The 16,745-nt window shown below is 35.6% G+C and overlaps 1 protein-coding gene and 1 long non-coding RNA gene across 4 annotated transcripts in view; both read left to right on the top strand.

The window, feature by feature from the left end:
• Positions 1-16,745, top strand: part of LOC122572974 (helix-loop-helix protein 11) — a 147,414-nt gene that overhangs the window by 69,926 nt on the left and 60,743 nt on the right. The gene's annotated exons all lie outside the window — the stretch shown is intronic.
• LOC122572977 lies at positions 1,055-14,933 on the top strand. The gene is made up of 3 exons (XR_006318623.1): positions 1,055-1,184; positions 2,141-2,215; positions 14,869-14,933. It is a non-coding gene; the product is annotated as an uncharacterized LOC122572977 (long non-coding RNA).

The raw sequence follows: 16,745 nt of genomic DNA, 5'->3' as shown, positions 1-16,745 counted from the left end.
ACGAGAAATGCGTGTAGAGAAAGAGACGGAACATGGAAAGAGTGAGCGAACGATCAAGGGGAGCGTAGACTACCGGATGTGACGTTTCGCCCTTCTAAACATAGATACACGCCATGCAACTCTACCTCCTCTTCATCGTCGTAATGTTGTAACGTTGTAACGCCTGCTTGCTCTGCTCGACTCAGCGTCGGTTCCTCCACTCTCTCTCTCGAGCCTCTACTCAAGGCTACTACTGTCATCAGGAAGTCAGGGCCGTGAAAAAAGACGTCAGCCTTCGTCGCGTTCCGGCCTGTAGCGAAATATTTTCAAAAGAAAAAGTTAGACGCTTGAATTTGTTCCTTCACTTACTCTATATACGAAGATATACTCGAATAACGTACATCATAATTTATAAGTAGACTGCAAGTTTTTATGAAAATTTATATATACATGTATACATATAAAAATAATAAAATAAAATAAAAGAGGCAGAACTTAAATAGAAATTCGTTTTATTTATTAAAAATTATAACGAGTACTGTACCTTGGATATTTTACATGTTTTCCTACGTTATATGCATTCTATCATACGCAATTCTTGGGGTTTTAGATTGTACAAATGCATGAAAATCTACGATCTATTTATAGCACATACCTATATATATATTTATAACATAACAAAATGTGATAAGTCGTATTTTTATAAAGGAGTAATTTAAAGATCTATCGCAACGCTGTTGGCCGCTATTTTAGAAAAGCTCAAACGCTACATACGTACTTCAAGAATCAACAATCTATATTAAGCTTACGTTGCGTCGTGGCGATACCTCGCAATGGTCGTCACTCATTTCCACTTCTCTCGAACATTGGCAGAGAGGTAGGTTAGGGTCCAGAGGTTCGTCATTGCATTGCGCCTATGACAGCGCTGCTCGTTGAAAAATGAACGCAACGTGAAGTAACGTAGCAAAAGAAGCGCACGTCCTACAATTAGATAAAGCCGCGGCACCAACGTAACTTCTGATTCATTCACAGAACCGCATTACGTAATTCCAACGCCTGGTACAATGAGTAACGCCTGCGAGTACGTTATCGCTGCAAATGTTGTCGATTGTAAATCAACGTTTTATCGTGCCGTTCGGATTCTTCTAATTCGATTCTTCCGATAGAAAAAAAGCATTTGTGGGTTTCGTAATGGACAAAGACGAGTAAGTGTCGGTGATGAAGTTCATTTTATAGTTTATGGGCTAGAATTTAATTTTTTATTCGTCTACAAAAGGAACTTCGCTTTATGTATTGCTTTTTTTGTGGGAATTTTAAATATTTTCCAGAAGGGATTAACTAACAGATATAAATTTCGTGTAAAATTTATTAAACAAAGTAGCGGAGGGTTGGCAACCCTTGTTCCCAATCTCTTCGAATTCTCCCCTCTCTTCGAATGATTTAACGACGTGTCAGCGACACTGGGGTACACGATAAACGCAGAAGGGCTGTCACCATTAATTATTTTCTTTATAATTGATATTAATAAACACGGTACACGTTATTGCATCATACATTCGTTACAGAGTCTCGAGGAAACGCGCGTTTCTTAGAAAGGGTGTAACGCTAATGGCGCTAATTTATGACGCCACACTTTCCAAACAACATTCCATGTATAGTTTCGTGTGTTACATCCTCTTCCTCCGGAAATAAATTCAGTGTTATTCGAAACTTCCGCGAAACTTATTACTTAAATTGAAATCTCTGTATACTATATAAAGACTTTCAGCCATTTTAATTTTTGGGAATTTTATGAACTTTTTTATCCAAATTAAGTATAAATTATATATATAAATTATATATTATTGATATATAATATAAATATAAATTAGATAGTAAAAAACATACTATAGTGTTCGGCAATTTTATTGTATTTTTGAATTGTATAGAATTAGCGTTAGTTCTATTTCTATTATTACAAAACTATTTTGTTTTTCCTTTATTATTTTAGCAGGCTAGGGTGTCTATCTCCTTTCTTCCAATTTTTCCAACTTTCTCGTATAATCCGAGCTAACAAGGATGATTCCGTGAACGCTATAACCGCGAGTGTTCGCCTTAATCGTAATTGTAAGCGCAAACATAGCGTGAAACGATAAGCATTTTATTTTTATGTTTATTACAGGTAAGTCTGCACACTTCATTTGCGGTTCAGGAATTCCTGCCCTGGTACGTGCTGCGTTCCCTGTGGTTAACAACCGTGAGTCGATGTTTGAAACCAATTCTTCTTAAATTGATTTCCTACCAAATACGTAGCTACATAATAGACTCCTTTTACATTTAATAAATATTTCCTCCCTTTACGTTTTCATATAGAAATCATATACAAACTTATACATTTGCTTACCACAGTAATTTTGTTATATCAATTCGTAGATTACATTTGCTTACGTGAATTTTAGTATATAAAATTTGTACTAAAGAAATTGAAATGAAAAGTAACTATACACGAGAAAAAAGACGAGCATCTATCCACATATGTACTTTATAAGAAACCAGTAAGATCAACAAAATGTAGAGATGCACCGTTTTAAATCCATAAAGTTTCTACGAAAAATTATGCATTGGTCATTCGGCACAGTATTAATAAGATATACAGTGTGTCTAGTTTGAAATTTTAAATCTAGTGATTTTAAATTTAAAATTAACCATACGTGAAAATAATTCAAAACTGGACTTGGATGACAGAAAATAGGCAGAAAATTGAAGAAAAATATGATTAATTTGGGCCACGAAATCGCGTTACGGGTGTTGTGCGAGCGTAATTTCGGTACAGACCTTGAAAGGTCACTGAGTCAGCTCATCACTGATACTGACGAATCGAATTATTCGCACCCATGGGAAAACGAACGGAAAGAAAGAGAAAAAGAATATGCTTGATTAAGTTTTCGTAATATCGAATCATAGTCGCGTCGCGATCAGCCTGCACTTGCCGTTGAAGTTGATCCAATTCGGATATGACTTTGAATAAATATTCATCTATAGAACTTCAGTTGTGAAAGATGTTTGCCAACGAAACTTCGATATATAACGATTCGCGAAATAATTTGAATACCTATTTAATGTAGAAAATTTTTATGAATATGTATATTATACGTATTATACGAAACATTTTCAAAGGTAAAAATACTTTAACCATAAGAAAGCTATATTATATCTTGCTTGAAGCGTATAATTTACACTTTCAATTTATAATCCACGAAAGGTGACGAAATTTTGTGCAAAATATAATTTTTTATAAAGTTTTGTAAACAATTACTGATAGATATGTTTCATACAGTACAAAAATACATATTTAATCCCGCAATCAAATTAAACTTTTCATCCAGTTTTGATAACATTAAATTGATCGATGTGGAGTTTATTGAATTTTAAAATTCCATCAAATGCTAGAAATTACTTACGCGTATGCGTATATGTCGCTCAAAATCAAATTTTCCTACATTTTGAATTTTCATTCTGTTAATTTTACACTGCCTAGAAAATGATGGAGCGGGTGCGTGTCTCTGTTACCTATAGTCAAAGGTTATTGACATTTTCTATGGTTCGTAATGGCACGTGATCGAGTTCGTCGTAAACGACGGAGCAGAAGAATGCTTTTCGCGAAGTGCGTATACGTGCCTCGCCGCGATTGTCATACTTGGTATACTGGTGTGAGAAAACGAATAAAGGCATTTGTCACATGTGTCCTTAAGACTGGCTGGACTTCACCCTGAAGGGCTGCAATGCCGCACAATGGAGGGCCTTCCACGCGTGAATGCCTCGATGAATCGTCCGGCAGATGTAGAACCCTTCGGTGACTTTCTTTTCTTATTTCTATTCCTATTTCGTAGCCACTAGATTTTCTTAGAAATTACGAAATTTATGCTTTTCCAAGGAATTTTAATCCGCTGGAGCCACAGCACTTAGGAGTCTGCTAGGAAAATTTCGATAGTTTCGTATATACAGATAATTCTTGTTTCTTAGAGGTTTGTTTGTTCGGATTGGAAATGATTTCAAGCAAATGGTGATGGTTATGACACTGCAGAAATTATATTTAAAAAAATTTATTCATAATTTATGATTGTACAAATGTTTGTAAAGTCTTTGCGTTGTGTTCTATAAACATAGACTCTGTGGCATATAGATTGTCACTTCAAAATATTTCATCATAGACACTTGAAAAAACCATATTTTTAAGGGTCAATGTTTGGAAATGACCTCGATCATGAATTTACTAGAAGTGAACTTGATCCTCACGGGGGGAAACGAAACATTTTAAGGAAAAGAGGACATTGTTTCTTTGGTTCGAGGGCTGTGAAGGTCGAGATTCTCTGCTAAGCAAAATAACAGGAGAAGTGCACGGAGATCCTTACGGTCGGGAATTCTGCACAGCCTCCGCCTGCAGGAACCTCAGACGGGAGCATCGATCTGGGCGTCGGCCTCAAGACAACCCCTCCATCCCTTTTCCACCCCTCTACGCTTCCTTCATACTCTTCTCTCTATTCCTCTTAACCTTCTCTCTCGTTTTATCGTATGGAATAGATAGAGAAGCTTTGTCATGCCTTTTTACTTTTTATTCAACCACGGAAACTTGGCCCAAAGTGGACCAATTGTCCCGTTATTGTTTTATTCCGCTTTTCCCTTTCCAGTATTTACAGCGTGCCGAGCATCGGGTTATTATTGTGTTTTTCTTTCCACCCTTCCTCGAAAGTTTCGTTTCTTTTGTGCCAAGCCGTGCTACCCTTTGACGACTACGCGTCACTCGTTTCACGATACTTGTTTTTATCTTTGAGGAAATGGTTGAGAAGGCTCTTGGGTTTTTAGTTGTATTTTTGAAGTTGAGTTTCGTGTCTAGAAAATTATCGTTAATTAATCACGGCGGTAGGTCTCATGATCGAGTATGATCGATGTAGATGTATCGAATATATATATATATATGTCGGAGATGGAAGGACACTGGAGCTTCCCGTTTGGAACTATGGGAAAATCCCGTAATATTGTAATCTAGATTCTACTATAGCCGTAATTAAACAATTGTCATTCATATACATATATATATATATATTAATAACGTGGAAAACGAAGAGTAAAAAGGAAATATTAAGTCGTGAACAGAATAGAATAGAACAGAATGGAACAGAGTCAGAACTGAGTCGTATTTCCGGCAAGTTCCAAGCTGATGACAAGCTCCAAGTGACGAGAGCACAATGCCGAGGAGACTGTCCTTCCTGCAGGAGATGAGTTCTTGATTGCACTGACGTTACTGCGGACGCAATGTCAAGGCGTCAGAGAGACACCAGAAGTGCCACCGAATTGCGATCCGAAACCGTTTCCTTTGACCGTTTGCGCATTCCGTGCCATCTTTCCCTCTTTTTCCTATCGTTCTGCATCGAATATCTGCGAACGTTTATTTAATCTGGAAACCAAAAATACTGTAGTATTTTTGTTGTTTTAAAACTAACATCTCGAATGAGATGTAGCTTTACATTAAAACTATATTGTAGTAAATTTTCAAACCTTATTTTTCTCTACTAATAACTTAAAAACTGGAAATTTTGAGTTATATCATTGTGACGGTAAATGCGCGGCAACGCATTGGTAACATAAGAAATGTAAAAAAGTTACATAATTTTTTAAATATTATTAAAATAAATAAGCTATATTTATTTGGAAAATTATCTTTTAATCGTTCGGACGATAACGAAAAAGGATCAGTCATCGTAAGAAACAGCTGTTAAGCTTCATCCATAGTTCAAAATGAAAACTGCATCGGATTTCCATCGTTCTCACGGGGACTAAGAGGGTTGAACGTTTCACGATACGGTTGGTTGTCTAGTTTTTCACTAAGAATACGCGTAAAAACGATATTCTGCCTTGGTTCGTGCTTACTATGTTTCATCTTACCAATGCACTCGTGTTCGTCCCTTTCTAACATTGTTTCCTCTCGTTTCGCGGCTGTTTCATCTCGTCCCTCCGGCACTTTGTACACTTTGGAGAAAATCACAGCAATGGAATGTGTTTATGAGCGTCTCCGTACTTTTGTGCCAAGCGTTTTCCTGGAGAAAGCGCGATATTTGCTCGAGACGTTGCGAAACAGTAAAAGAAGCTGAATTAATTGCGAGTATGCTAATTATTCTCGAGCGTTGTTTGCTTAAACGATTTTCGTTGCTTTCAGTTTAGAAAGAAGCAGAAACGTTAATAAAGCCCCAATAAGACTTCGAAAAGCTCTAAACAATCAAACGTACGGGTTTATAAAAATTGCAATCAAATATTCGAGAAGCAGAAATCAATCGAAAAAGCAGAAGAAGAAATAGTACGTAATTGAGGATTGGAGAAATCAGTGCGTAACATCGAGATCCGCCATTGTCGTATTTTCTCGGAGGTACGGAACTGATAAAACCAACGAAGAAGTGCTGAACATAGTCACGTCTCGGAGCATCATCAACCGTAGCTTCTCACGAAGCATGTCGAGAAACGTGCCCTTCGGCGCCTTCTTAAAGAAGGGTAAAAGGGACATACAGGGAAAGAGAAGTTTCACTGGATATACCGTCGGCGAAAGTCAGCCCAGTAGATATTGGGAAACCAACATTATGTATAAATTAGATCGTGTTTTGTATCGTCTGCTATCGTAGTAATTTTGAGTAATTTTAAAATTTGTAAAAAATTGATTGGATTTTAACGCAAAATGTTCGATTACTGTTTCGAGGTGAGGTTTGGTCTCGTTTATTCTTTATAGTATTTTGTAGATATCCAATATCCGAACTTGCAGCTTTTATTTTTGTCACCCAGATTCTTGAAAGAGTATGTATCATGCGTCATTTCTGATACTTCGTCATTCCTGCATGACATGCATTTTAAGTTGAATAGATGCTTCATTAATCAACGACTCAGTGAGTAAGTTTGAAAAAAATAAGTATGACTCATTTATGTAGTAATTCAATTTTCTAGTCTTTTCTGTGATATAAATATTGAAAATTCTTCGAAGATTATCCTAACGTCTTAATACAATAAGGACAAGTATCTCTTAAATAACCTGACATAAAATTTCCTCTTACTTTTCTTTCTTCGATATAAAACAAAACTTAATGAAATAAACCACTCGAAATGAAATCCTTAGCATACCACGTAAAACAATGCAGCAGACATCATCATTACGCATGCAAGATTTATTCTCTTCACTATATCCGACGTCTTTTTTGCCAGTCATATTTCCCTTCTCAGCTATTCAAACCGTAGTCCCTCTCACGGTCAACCGACCACGCGATTTGTCCGCGTCCCCAGGATCGGTTATCTTCTGGCGTAGATCCATCTCGTTCGTCCGATATCCTGTCTCGATCACGAATAGCGTGGAAAAAAGCTCGCAAGAACGATGGTGTAACTATTCCGCGTGATTAGGAAAGACAGATAAACAGAATGTGACGAGAATATCGTTCTTCTTAGTTAAAACGTTCTATCTAGTAAATTTTTATTTTTCAAGATGCAGTAATTCACGTTGTATAACGCATAGGATATGTACAGTGGCAACGAAAAGTATTCGCACACCATTGTATCTATTATAGCACTTACATGCTTATTAATTATGTCTGAGCGTATTAAATTTCGTATCATTTGATACAGTGCTTGTGATTAAAAAGTCCTTGCGATACTGTGAAAATGAAATGTAAAATTTCATAGAAGAACGCATCATTGAAAAATAAGGATGCGTGTCAGTACTTTTTGTAGCCAGTGTACATACAAGTTTTCTATGATAAGTGTTCAAATACTTTCGTGAGCATATATTTGATTGTAAAGCGTGTGTTTCTCGAGCAACACCTTAGTAACAGCATTGCAAAATCCAGGGAACATAACGCAAGCGACCGGCATAGATCACGCAAAGTGAAGCAAAGCAATGTACTACGTCGCACGCGCGTTGTAACGAGATCACTTTGCAACGATTGCGCACCGTGTCGCCGCAATGGCATCTATGCCTAAGGTAATTGACCCGTGGCTTGCGTTACGCAATTCTTAACTGGGTTCCAGGAGACTCTGATTCCACGTACGCGTTAACTGCCTTTGATCTACAGTCACCTGCACTCACCGACGACAACAATAACGACGATGCTGTGTGATCGACGAGCACGACGAGGCGAACGAACGTTCTCTCCAGGGTCGTTCGACCGCGTCGATATATAAGGTGTCCTAGTAATCATGCTACAATCAGCAAAGGGATGATTCAGTATGAAAAAATAAGTTGAAAATACAGAATAATATCTTTTCATACGACGCTTCGTTTTCGATAAAATATAATTCGAAAATCTATTTAATATGTGAACTTGTCTAATTATCGACTGAGTGCGAGTAAACTATCAGCTAGAAGTTAATTTACATGCGAAAATAAGCGAAGAACGTAAAATAAAATTTGTCCGTTTGAAAGCCTCGTTTTCGGGGAAATGGAGTTTGGATTTGTTTAATTAAGAATTGGTCAGGTGCATTTCAATCAATCAATTTTCAAATTTCATTTTTTCGGAAACGAAACTATATTCACACGTAGAACAAATTTCTGTCGATTATTCATTCCTGTACAGTCGGAGTTGTTATTGCTTTGAAATTAAGGAATTTGTAAGAATAGTATAAAATAAAATAAAGATCGTGTCGAGCTACTCGAATGAGATCGATTTGGAATCGATTATCTGACCATGTGAAAATAGTTGCGACCCATGCGCCACCTTGCAGACCCCGCCAAAAAAGTTGTAAACGTGATCAGTAGATCGCCATTATGGACGTCTCGTGTTCGTTGCATAATGTTGTCCGCGTGTATCAGTTACATTACTGTTAAAAACTCAAATGTCTAGTGTGTTGTCTTAATATATGTAATTAAAGTATCTAATGTGAAGTCTTAATATGATTAAACATGTTATATATAATCTTAATGTAATTGAAGTGTGTTCGCCAGAAGAAATTAGTAGTAGCGTTTCGTTGGACCAACAAATCTGGCAAGATTGAACGTAGAAACTTCAACGAATACTATTTCAAGTAAATAACAGGTTAGTAATTAAAGTGGTTTCAAGTTGTTTAAGTTTTAAATAACTGAACTAATAGAAATGGGGTTTTATGGGTGTAAAGGTATATTGTATTCTCTGCAAGCGTCAGATATACATAGCGTGCTTCTGAACGCTTTCAGTTGGATATAAAGGTACACAGAAGTTTTCTGCCAGTGTGAGATGCTTATATTACAATTCCTTGAAGAAGCATATATCTGAACGAACAGAAACGTTGGAAAATAGGAATAGGAACTAAAAGAGATTATTACATTTCTTCTCAAAAGCTTTTCTTCCTACCCAATATTACTTTTAATAATATTGATGCGATATTGCAATTAAACTAAATATTGTAATATTTAATAATATTGATATAAGTATTGCGTTCACAAAATTTTTATGCATTATTTCGCTACTTGATCCTCAATGGCAGCCATAATTTCGTAAGGACTGCTAGGTCGGTGTTCTGACGCTTTCGTCAAGTGCGTGAGTTTCGTTGCTTCATGAAAACGCTACAACGAAGCTTCGTCACACTGTCCTACCATCACATCTCCTTGCTCTGGTAAATTACACGCTGATAAGCCTCTGGTGGGAATGTAATAGTCCTTGCGAACGGGCAGTTCACGCGGTGATTCGAAATACTGCGACGTAGGGAATGTTATTTGGAATTTCAAGCGATCCTACCTGTTCCGGGTAATTTTGGCGGTTGTACGTTAAAGGCGATTAGTCGGCGAACGACACGATCGTAATTGTTCCATGGTAAGCGGCAAGAATGCTACCCACAGCATGGAGATGCCAGTGCCGATTATATCCGCAGCAGGCTATCGACGATGTATCGGCTGAGATGCGTGAATAAGTCAATGAGGAATCGATAACGCGAAATATTTCGTCTAATACAATTTTTAGGTTAGAATTTGCCTTTTCTTCTCTCTCTTATTTAATAGACGTCACAGTGTAATTGACCTTTTATTCCTTTCTTTCTTTTAAGAGAAGAATTTCGCGTTTTCTAACCTCCAAAAAATATCTCAAGTCTATAGCAAAATATAACAGCAAACTATAAGATAATTCTTATTTCTGTTCACGGTTTCTCTCTTCAATTTTACGTTAAAGATTTTCTTAACACGTTAAAAATCTTTTAAATCTAATTTTCCAATAATTCAATCCTTTTTAATTTTGCTGAAATAAGAGAAATATTAAAATGTAAGAATTCGAAGATCATACTATTACGATCCTATGGTTAGCCAACAATCTGGTTTAATGGGGACTTCCGTGACAAGGCAAAGATTTGTTGCTCGTTGAATAAATGAGAAGCAAGGATTGCGAGATCCAGACGATAGAAACGGTGTCGGCCTGTAGCTCTAGCTAACTCTAAAACCAAGATCATTGGACATAGCATGTCTTTGGGCCGAACGTGTCCTGAATCCGTGGACATTCCAGAGCTATCGATAGAACGGAACTCGTGACGATCGGATGATATTCCAGCTCTAGAATTTCTATTTCATTAACCAATCGGCCACTCTGTTTCCAACAGAATGCAGGAATCTGTGTCCCCTTTGCTATGCTCAATCGATCGATTGCTTTGATTGTTTTACTAATTTCAGGTATTTGTAAACGTTTTTAATTTATCCTTCCTTGTTTCTAAACAAAGGACAGCAACTAACATTAATCTTAAAACAAAGTAAATTTTGCATTTTGTAAATCCCAATTAATAATTTCCGTTTAGTATTAATATTGATGTGAATTTAGATACGAGAGTAAGTTGATGAGTTCATGGCCAGACGTTACATGATATTTATCTATAAGTTAGGTCGTGAAATTTTCAAATCAGCCTGGTAAATTGCTAGAATATTGGATTTATTTTGATGGTCGTCGTGCATAAATCTACTCGCTCCTATCTGACTAGAAATTACTTTCATGTCGTGTCCGTCATCGTTATCTCTATAGCGTTTCAAGTATAATAGTTCAAAATTAGTGCACACACGCGTTTATCATGTTTACACGACACGGCATAATGTAAAAATGAAATACATATCTTCTCATTCAATCTGCAGATTCATCTCAAGATACTCAGTAATATCAATACGTATACACCATATGTATACGATCAGCAATGTTTGTCAATAAAAATATATGATAATAATAATTGAGATAGGCTTTGATTGATTAAATCGTTTGTTGAAAAATAGCAATTCGTTATATCGTAACTGGAAATACAAACAAGTCGTCGAATACGGTACATTTGCCGCTTTGGTCAATATAAATAAACATTTGCTTTATTGACGAAACCATTATCTATTAGCCGCAAATAATCTCAGAAATCTTCTTCTTGAGGCTAAGCACGCTAATAGACAATTTTTCTACAGACACTTTCTCCACATAGCCAGCATACCATGCCAAACAAATCATTTCAAGCCCCCAACGAATTTCTTATGTTTAACATAAATTCACTACATTTCTTCGTTAATAATAATCGATAGCTAATATAATCGAATGGAAATTGTTGAATCAAAGATTCACATATTTACCTTAAGTTTAGATTAAGTCACTTAAGTTCGCTATCACATCGTTAGTTACATCAATCTTATATATTTTTGAAAATAGTTCTCGTCTCATTAATCAAGTTTTGGAAGCCTTGCCATAATAAATACAAGGATGTGCCAATATTTTTCGCAACCACCGTAGGTATAAAGACGTTAGGCACGCTGCTTGGAATTCGTCTCCGAAAAAATACCCAAGGCGCGAAAGCGTGGCAACGGTCGCTGCGTCAGCTTTACAACGCTGCGATTCGTTAGCATGTCGCGTCGGTTTTACGAATAGCGAAGCAAAGATCTGTGTAGGTCGAGCGCTCGTGGGAAATCGCCTTTTGTCCCCTATGGTTCACCGTTTCGACCCCCGTTGCTGTTTCTTCGTCGTTAACGAGCGGCCTGATAAAACCATGGCAAGTTGGTATGTGTAGTTGTAGCGGCAATAAATCAAGTACCATCGTTCCTCGGCACAGGACATTCCGTTAATGAGCTCAACACTCGTGGATAGGTCGAGAAAGGCGTTGCCGCGTGCCGCTTTCACGAAGTGTCGCCATGATCGAGTTCGACAAAAATTTCCTACCGATTCTGTAGCATTTTCGATTCTCTACGGTTGTTCTTCCATTCGAGCGCCGATAAGACGAAGTTTTAGTAACTATCGTGCAAGGAAAGTTCGGCTTTTTGTTGATTCCCTTTGTTATATTTTGTAAGCAGGGTGCTGAGTTCTATACAAAGTCAGTTCTTTTTGTAAAGATAATTCAAACGATGGATCCTGAGAGATTCGATCAATTTGCTGTATATTCTAACGATTAATTCTACCTTTGATAGTTTTTATCTTATTTTATTTTATATATATTTATTATATTTTATATTTTAGCACACCGCGTGCATTCTGTGCATTTTTGCATTTCTAAATTTATCATAAATGCACAGAAATCCGTATCCTGTTTAGAAAGGAATTGGTAAGCTGAGTTGTTAAGTTTAATTTATGTTAAATTTATACGAATCTTTTTACAGTGTATTATGAGAAAATTCAAAGAAAATCGTCAAGTACAGCGATATTCAAAATTATATGCTTCATGAGTGAAACAAATTTCTATTTAGATTCTATTTCTTCAATTACGTTTATAAAAATATGAAATTGGATAAACATCCGTGGCCTGGTTATTACTATGCAATTATTTCAATCACCGACTTTCGAAATGCTATTAAAAAGATAGAAAAATATATATATATATACATATACATATCCGACTATTTTCAAATGCTCTAAACATATGATACGACGTCGAGATAATTTGCTTTCCACGCGTACAATGTAATATGTAATACATCAATTCATACTTCAAAGTATGATTCATGGAGTGTAGCAGGTAATAGAGAAATGGACGTCAGGTATCCAGAACTATGATTAATTAATTATAGTGTTACAGCTCAATCGCTAATGTATCGCAATGTACAGTGAATGTACTACGACAGGTACAACATAAGTCAACCATTACACATTGTATAATATAACCAAAACAATTTATTCGATATAATTTATTTGATACACGTTTCTTTCCCAGCATACATAATACTGAATTTATCAAGCAATAATTTAAATAATTTTTACAAACTATGAATGTTTATAAGAATTCGACGACCATGCTTTCCATTATAATTCATTTCATTATCGAATGTTTGGAAAATCACTATAGAATGTAATATTATCTGAAGTATTTATTGGTAATATAACTTATGAATAACGTTAAATTTTCCCTGGTATTGATTGATATTTATATATATAAAATCCTTTTTCACCGAGAATTATCGCCAGAGTTCGTTGTACAATACGTTATTTTGTTTCCATCGTTGGAATTATTGAATTCGTATGATAAACATCTCTATACATACATAATAAATGTAATTATGAAAATTTTGATGCACGGTAATAATTTATACCGAAACGCAGGCTGTTTTTATAATTTTCTAGGTTAATCAAGATATTCATATTTTAACCTCCTATCGACGTTAGTATAGCGTCACTGAATAGTTACACGTAGTAGTTAATCTCGGTTACTTCATCAACACACTGTATTTTGTAATATATTGGATTGCTCGAATATTTTGTAGTATTTTTATTATGAATTTCCATGAAACGTATTGCTATGATCGTGATCCGGAATATTTAAAATAACACGCCATTTATCGCGGCCTTTACAAAGCTTGTACAAAAACATAGGCAAGAAACGAAATACTGCAGAAACGTGAAAAAATTATTCGTAAGAATTCGTTAGCGAAAAAGACGAATAATTTTTTGAGAAAAATCTCGCAAAGTTATAGTTGACGGAAAATCTATTTCCAATTAAATCTTTCCTAGAAAGGTCAAAACTTTTGTTTCGAGTTTTCCGTGTAACCTAATAAGCGATAGAATCCAATAATGTGAATTAACTAAAAAGAAATTTACTTTTGTATTGAATGCATTAAAAGAAGCAGAAAAAGTAGAATTGCGCAGTGCGGTATATTTTGTACGCGATGAAAGTTTCTACGTGACGTGCATTGCCGATTCGATCTTTACCTCGTGATATTATTTCAAATATTGCGCGTGACGAATCGTTTTGTCCGAATACGTAAAAGGTGGCTGTTTTTGAGCCAAACATGGTTCGGTTCGCATGAATTTTCTACGAACAAGACGCGATACCAACGAAAGAAACGCGAGAGCGGCACGATATCAGAGTTTACAAGTCTGCATTGGCTTTATTGTTTTCCCATAACGATTCTATGCTATCGATATTACCGACCGGTTGCTCTTCCACCCACCAAACAATCTTGCAACAAGCTGGAATCTGTTACGTAATGCTTTTATCTGTTAACTTTGCTATACAGGATAACAAATTTAACGCTTAAGATCGAGCTATTCTGAGAAAAAATAAAATGGACAGTTTATTGATACACTGTGAGTCATGCCTCACGAGTATAAAATCATTAAAAAATGTTCAATTCTTATACAGATTTCTCTTTTAATATATTTACTTTTTTATTATTTAATTTTTATGTAATTTTGATGATTATGTAATTTTTTAATTGATTATTTAATAATTCATGATATCAGAACTTTAAAGTAGCTCTTTAATTACATTTGCATTAGATTTCGTTATTAATTATTCAAGAGGATACAATACAATTTTAAGAAACTCTTTTCATCAGGAAACTATTGCTTCCAGCAGACGAAAGGCTGCTATTCCGATGAATAATATTTTAAATTGAAATTAATTGTTACAAAGGAACGTGTTTCCTTAAATTTCTGGAAATAACGGTTATTGACAGATATATTTCTTTTTCCGTTTCAGGTACGTATTACAAATCTTCTTGGAAGCATTAGCATAAATGAGTCAGCACTTAAGATGAAACCTGCATTATTTGTTACAAGGTGAGATTTCCTTTTCATCATTTATATTTTCGAACAACGTTCACGTAGTATTTGCAAAATGTTCACAAGGAAGCTCGAGAAAAGGTAATTTCATGGGAATTAAGTAACATCGATGCATTGTGAAACCTTTGCGTTACTCATGTGCATAGAATCTCCGAATGTTTTATTAATGGAATATTAAGATATTTACAAGCTTAATCTCATACCGTTGAGTTATTAATAAATATCGATTAGATGGTTAAAAATAAAGATACAACGTGTTCCAAGACTTTTGAACGAGATTGCATATATAATATACAAGTGGATCGATTGGTAATCGACAACGTTCGAGAACATACTATACACGGCGCAGCGTACAACTCGTGTTACAAATTCGCGGGTTGAATTACGATTCGATCGAACCTTTAATTGGCGATAAAACCTGTAAGACTTCGTTTTTTTCTTTGCATTAATGGAAAGGTGACACGGCCCATGTAACTGTGCAATGAGACCCGACGACCAACTCCAAGCTCGTTATATCCGCTCTGTCATACCGTATACATACTTTCTTTTGCTTTCTTAAGCGACCGCCAGAGGTCGTCCAACACTTCCGGTCTTCGTTCTTTCTGTCTTAAGCTTTATATTATTATGGAAAATAGACCCATGTAAATTCTGTTTCAAATAAATATTTATTTCCATTTTTTCTTCGTACGTATAAATTAACTTTTGCATAATATTTCATATTTAAATCGTGTGTATGAGGAGAAACTGGAAAATATAAAGGGACTGTGTGATTTTTCGATCGATCAAGTGAAAGTAAGCGATTGTGTTGCAATCAATCACAATCTTCGACAGCTGTTTGTATGTTCAGAGTAATAATCCTTTATTCGGCTGTCTTTCGCGGGATCATTAATCAGTTTAAAATTAACGGTTCTTTGTTTCACTGGCCCGAGGAAGAAATTCCTGTTGTCATACGTTGTCTGCGTACAAAACGAAACGAAAATTCTGAATCGAACAAATTGTGAAAAGTTGCAACTTTAGAATTCTATGACGTTTCATGGAGACGAAAGGGGATGGATGATACGATATCTTTTTTTTTTTTAATTTTGGAATGTATTAACAGGTATCAACAGGTGAATTCGAATATCTACGTATACGTAAAAAAATTACAATAAATCATTCACAGTTTATTCAAATGTACATAATGATCAATGTATTCTTTATCAAAAGATGGAAAAATTCCTTTATTTTTTACATTGTTGGTGTAATCAATAAGCGAAAATTAATTCGTTGAATGAAAATTCAACGATACGATAAATACAGATAAATATAATAAAGTTTGGCTATGGAATGGCGATTATTTAAATTCGATTAAGAAACGATCGACGTGGATTGCCATGGCAAATCGAATCTATCTCTTTAGTATACGACCAAGCTGTCAAGCTGTCACTCAAGTATTCTATTTGTGGAAAGTTACTGCACATTCGTGAAAGCGGACGGTCTGGCCTGTCGATAAAAGGAAACCGAGACCGTGTAAACAAATGCGGGACACGCGCGTCGCTCGTGTACGCGAAAAATGAACACTGTTATTACCTTCGTTCACCATATTTTAAGCAATTAGGGAATTGTCGATTCTCATTTATATGATTATCCGTAATTTTGATACTAATCTAAAAATAATTTTATTTCAATGAAGTATTCACAGCGATAAGTAAATTATCAATTAATAAGGATCTTAACGCGATAATTAGGATAACTATTATGTCCATAAATCCATATTATTCTCTTAATTATGATCGATGGCGAGCGTAAATGCAT

The sequence above is a fragment of the Bombus pyrosoma genome, linkage group LG11 (genome assembly GCF_014825855.1).
Source record: "Bombus pyrosoma isolate SC7728 linkage group LG11, ASM1482585v1, whole genome shotgun sequence".
Classification (NCBI taxonomy): domain Eukaryota; kingdom Metazoa; phylum Arthropoda; class Insecta; order Hymenoptera; family Apidae; genus Bombus; species Bombus pyrosoma.
Note: the sequence above shows the minus strand (reverse complement) of the source record. Positions and strands in the feature narration are given on the sequence as shown.